Here is a 6,113-nt window from a genome sequence, read left to right on the forward strand (position 1 = left end):
ATCTGTGAATATAATTATTTTACAACCAATGAGATATGATCGAAATTTTTCCAATGCAAACACTACTGCTAGCATTTCTTTTTCAGTAGTTGAATAGTTCAACTGTGCATCATTCAATGTCATACTAGCATAGTAAATAACATGGGGAATTCGATCAACTCTTTGTCCTAATACTGCTCCTACTGCATAATCAGATGCATCGCACATGAGCTCAAATGGTAATTTCCAGTTCGGGGGCTGAATGATGGGTGATGATGTCAACAACCGTTTTAATTTTTCAAACGCCATAAGACATGAATCATTAAAGATAAAAGGTACATCCTTAGCAAGTAAATTGCATAAGGGTCTAGAAACTTTGCTAAAATCTTTAATGAAACGTCTATAGAAACCAGCATGCCCAAGGAAAGATCTTACTTCTCTGACTGTTTTGGGTGGAGGAAGATTAGAAATGAGATCCACCTTGGCTTTGTCAACCTCAATACCTTTGCTCGAAATGATGTGACCGAGAACAATACCTTGTTTTACCATAAAATGGCATTTCTCCCAATTTAAGACCAAGTTCTTGTCGATACATCTCTGCAGAACTAGTGTTAGATGATGTAAACATTGATCAAACGAGTCACCAAAGACAGAAAAATCATCCATAAAGACTTCAAGGAATCGTTCAACCATATCAGAAAAAATGCTCAACATGCATCGTTGAAATGTAGCAGGTGCATTACATAATCCAAATGGCATTCTTCTATATGCAAATGTGCCAAAAGGGCAAGTGAAAGTAGTTTTCTCTTGATCTTTTGGTGCTATGGGAATCTGATTATATCCTGAGTAGCCATCTAGAAAGCAATAAAATTCATGTCCTGCTAATCTATCAAGCATTTGATCAATAAATGGTAAAGGAAAATGGTCTTTACGTGTGACAGAATTCAACTTTCTATAATCAATGCATACACGCCATCCTGTAGTCACTCTAGTGGGTATCAATTCATTATCAGCATTGGTAACTACTGTGACTCCTGACTTTTTGGGGACAACTTGTACAGGACTAACCCATGAACTATCAGAAATGGGGTAAATGATACCAGCATCTAATAGCTTAAGGACTTCTGTTCTAACAACTTCTTTCATATTAGGATTTAACCGACGTTGCATTTCCCTAGTAGTTTTAGCATTTTCATCAAGGTGAATGTAATGCATACAGTCTACTGGGTTTATACCTTTGATGTCTGCTATGGTCCATCCTAATGCCCCTTTATGCTCTTTTAAAACATCTAACAACTTACCTTTTTGTTCGTCATTGAGGGATGATGAGATGATTACCGGCAGAGTGCTTTCTTCTCCCAAAAACGCATATTCCAAAGTGTTGGGCAATGGTTTGAGCTCGAGTTTCGGTGGTGATTCTGATGATGGAATGAGTTGCTTCTCTGATGGTGCTAGTTGCTCAACTCTTGATTTCCATTTATTAGTGTCCATGGATGGTGTTGAGTCAAGCAGGGCGTTGACCTCATCAACTGATCTGTCAATATCAAAATCCAAACCAAAGTGAGTTAAACATGTTTGTAAAGGATCATCACTAAGGTTTGAAAGAAAAGTATTATCAACTATTGTTTCAATTAAATCCACATCAACAATTCCATCATCTACACTGTAAGGTTGTTTGGCAATGTTGAAAATGTTTAATTCCATAGTCATGTTGCCGAAGGACAACTGCATATTTCCAGTCCTGCATTGAATGTGAGCATCCGCAGTTGCCAAGAAAGGTCGGCCTAGAATAATGGGGATGTGCTTCTTTGAATCCTGTATTGGTTGAGTGTCAATTACAATGAAATCAACAGGAAAATAAAACTTGTCTACCTGGATAAGCACGTCCTCCACAATACCACGAGGTATTTTCGTGGACCGATCTGCAAGCTGTAACACCACTGGAGTTGGGTGTAATTCTCCAAGTCCAAGTTTCACAAACACTGAATAAGGTAACAGATTTACACTAGCTCCTAAATCCAACAAAGCATTCTCAATTGTGTGGTTCCCTATGCTACATGAGATAGTGGGGGAGCCTGGGTCTTTGCATTTTAGAGGAATTTTATGTTGGAGGATAGAACTAACGTTTTCTGTTAAAAATGCTTTCTTTTGAACATGCATGTTTCTCTTTTTAGTACACAAATCTTTAAGAAACTTGGCATAAGATGGAACTTGCTTTATAGCATCAAGTAAAGGGATGTTAACACTTACCTGTTTGAAGATTTCAAGAATCTCACCTGTGGATTTTCCCTTTTTTCCTTTAGCTAACCTCTGAGGAAATGGAGCCTTGGGAACATATTCTTGTGGGTTGGCTTCTTCTCTCTCCTCCGGTGGTGAGTCCTCAACGTTCACAGGTACAATTTGATTTTCCTTTGTCACCGGCATCTCCACTTTGTTGTCGACTTCCTTTCCTTTTCGCAAGGTCATTACTGCTTTGACTTCTCCATGCTGCTGTGGTGAACTGGTACTTGCTTCATGCACTCCTTTAGGGTTAGGCACTGGTTGACTTGGAAACTTACCTTTCTCAACGGTCATTGCCAAGGTCTGAACTGAAGAAGCAAGTTGTCCCACCATCTTCTCGAGGCTTGAAACAGATTGAGCTTGTGAGTTGAAGCCTGCTCTCAACTCATTTCGTAGTCCATCAATGGTGCGATTCTGTTGCTCAATCGTGGAGTGAGTAAGATTCTTGAGATTCTGGAATGAATCCTCCCATGGTCTGGGCTGAGAGTAATTCTGGTTCTGATTGTATGGTCTAAATGGTGGCTGAGAGGCTTGAGGATTTTGTGGAATTGGTGGAGCTGGAGCTGTTGGTCCATTCTGTTGGAATCCTTGAGACCATGAAAAATTGGGGTGGTCTCTCCATCCAGGGTTATATGTGTTGGAGTATGGGTTGTAATTTGATGGCTTTCTCATTACACCTATGGCATTGGCTTGATCTGAGTATGAGTCATGGTCATGTGGTTCTGTTGATTTAGCAGTCGATAACGATGCTATTTGTCGAGCAAGACCTTCAACCATCTCCTTGACTTCTTTGATTCCCGAAGTTGACTCGCCAATTTGAACCTCATTTACTCCCTTAATTCGTCTAGTATTCCTGAGTGATCGACTCCGTTGTTGGGAATTATCCGCTTGTCGCTGGAAGAATTCCCAAATCTCTGATGCACTTTTTGACATTAGCTCTCCTCCACTTGTTGCCATTAGCCATTCTTGCACATTCGGCAATAATCCCTCCAAAAAGTATTGGCATTGGTGCCATTTCTCGTACCCATGATGTGGACACTTCAAGAGTAGCCCATTGAATCGCTCCCATGTTTCGAAAAATTGCTCGTCATCTTTCTGGGTAAACTCCGAGATTTCCCTGCGAATAGCATTGGTTTTATGCACTGGGAAATATTTATTTAAAAATTTTGTAACCATTTGTTCCCATGATGCAATGCTATTAGCAGGCAATGTATTAAGCCATGAACGAGCTCTGTCTTTTAAAGAAAATGGGAATAGTCTAAGTTTAACATCATCGTCTGAAAAATTTTCATATTTAAAAGTTTGACAAATGGCATGAAAATCATTCAGATGATTATATGGATCCTCATTTTCTAGGCCATAAAATGTAGGGAGACAATTTAACACACTAGGTTTTAATTCAAAACTCCTAGCAGCTACATTTGGGTATCTTATGCATGACGTGCTCAAATTAGCTAAGGGACTAAAATAGTCCTTAAATGGCCTCTCCTGTGGTGCTTGTAAATCCATTTTATTTTTAACGTGTTTGTGTGTGCGAAGTGTTTTTTCTAATTCAAGGTCTATAGGTTCAAGATTAGGTAATAATGACCTACGACCATGCATGCAAAATAAATAAAATAAAAATAAAGATGCAAACAAAACAAAAAAATAAAGATGGGAACAAAACAAATAAAAATAAAGAAGAGGGAGAAATTACGATACTAACCTTATTGCGCTATTACAACTTTTCTATAAAAATACACAAAAATAAATACGTGAAAGAAATTAACTAAAAATTAAATTAATAAGATAAACAAAAAAAATTACAAAGAAAAATAAATGGAAAATTAAATTACAAAATTTTAAAGAAGAGAAAAAGGAAAGAAATACTAACCTTTAAATGTAGATTCACTTTTTTTTTCTTTTTTTTTTAATAATTAAAAAAAAATACAAGAAAACAAATAAAAGAAGTTATTCACAAAAATTAATTCTATGAATTAAAATTACTTACCTCCCCGGCAACGGCGCCAAAAACTTGTTGTGCAAATTTTAATGTACTCGCAAGCGCACGAATCTATTGTAGTATAGATCTATGGTGACGAGTGTCGATCCCACGAGGAGGTGGATTTTAATTGTGTAGAATTAATTTTGTAAATGGGTGATTGGATTTATGGTGGAAATGATTTGGAATATGCTAAAACTTAAATTAAAATGGCGAGAATAAATTCTAAAACTGGAATTGAAATGGCGAGAATGAATTGAAGAGAATTCTATTGAAATGACGTACTTGGGTATCTGGATCCGTATCAACATGCATCATGGGCTAAATAATCCGTATTAATGCCAATTAAATCATGAGGGGGGAATCCACACCTCATGAACCACGCTCTAATCAATATGGTGCTAAGGGCTTATCGTGCCAAATAATAATAACCTTATACTAGAGAGCCGGTGTAACCAAGGCGGTATCTAGACAAGATTAGTATTATTTGTCGACGAGAAGTCAAAACATCCACAAAAATTAGAGGGGAAGAGAAAGTAAATTTACCAAATTAAGCCCATGACACATGTTGAGACTTCACCTTCAACCCAAGCTTGAAAGAAAATTAGCCACTCATAATTGAACTAGGGGCAAAATGGGAATTTATTAAAATACGAAGAAAATACAAGATGGAGAGGGAATTACAGAAAATGGATCCCAAAAATGGATTCAGAGATATCAAATTAGGGGGGGAGGCCCCCTTTTTATAGATACATGGAGTAAATCATGGCCATCGGATTAAAAACAGTTTGGACGCTCAGGATTGCGCCACGTCATCAGTCAACAGTCCACGGTTTGACCACGCGGATGAACAGTAACACGGTTTGACCCGGATGAACAGTAACGCGGTTTGGTTGAAAATAATCCTGTGTGATGCATGCACCGTACACGAGATTTTTCGTCCACTGATATGCTGCCACGTCACCATCAACAGTACATAAGAATTTTAGCCCAACAGGATCGTGACACCTCATCAGTCAAGGCCACATCATCGGTCAATGCCACGTCATCGATCCGTCTATGTGAACAGTGTCGTGAACAGTAACGTAGACAGTACCGTATACGTGAATAGTACCGTACATGTGAATAGTGCCATTTTTCCTTTTATGCTCCTCCTAAGGTTTTCGACCGTCCTGAGTTCAAAAGTGATGTCCGTTTTGCCGTCTGATCTCTCCTTTATTGTGAAATGACTATAATGCCCCTAAAATACATAAAATACTTAATTAAAATAAAACACATGTAATTAAATCACAAGAAGGTTAAATATATAAAAGTAAGGGTTGTTAGTAAGACTTAAAATGTAAAATGACGGTTTTCTCCTTTATAAATATGCATTTTCTAACACTCAACATCAGGGATGAATTTCTATTATACATAAAACTAATATAAAGAACCACTCAAAAGAGAAACTAATATAAAGAACAATCCAAAAGACGAATTGACCCAAAAGTCACTCTTTAATTAGGGTTTATGGAATTAAACAGATAGGGCAATGCATCTAAAACCTAAAGCTCAAACCCAAAAGAGAAATTTTCCTAAAAATATTTAACTGTAACCTCCGCTAGAGATCAGTACGATCAGTGAAATATAAATCGATTATCTTCTTTAAGATTGAGGAAGCCGTTACATTAATTGAACTGATGTAAATTACAGTAATAATTGAGAGCTAAATGTTGTAAGAATTCCCAGGATTATACAACTTACAAGAGGCAAATACTGCTAATCCTCGGAGCAAAAAGAGTTGCGTTCTTGACTTCGAAGTTGATGGAATGCCTTTGCCTGTTTGTCATCATGCCCATGCAGCCATGGCATAGACATGGTAACAGCAATCCCT

The 6,113-nt window shown here is 37.6% G+C and overlaps 1 non-coding gene across 1 annotated transcript; it reads left to right on the plus strand.

Moving 5' to 3' along the window:
- The first annotated feature begins 3,280 nt into the window (after positions 1-3,280).
- On the plus strand, positions 3,281-3,384 carry LOC127903586 (small nucleolar RNA R71). The gene has a single exon (XR_008056294.1). It is a non-coding gene; the product is annotated as a small nucleolar RNA R71 (small nucleolar RNA).
- The last annotated feature ends 2,729 nt before the right edge of the window (positions 3,385-6,113 follow it).

The sequence above is a fragment of the Citrus sinensis genome, chromosome 6 (genome assembly GCF_022201045.2).
Source record: "Citrus sinensis cultivar Valencia sweet orange chromosome 6, DVS_A1.0, whole genome shotgun sequence".
NCBI lineage: Eukaryota > Viridiplantae > Streptophyta > Magnoliopsida > Sapindales > Rutaceae > Citrus > Citrus sinensis.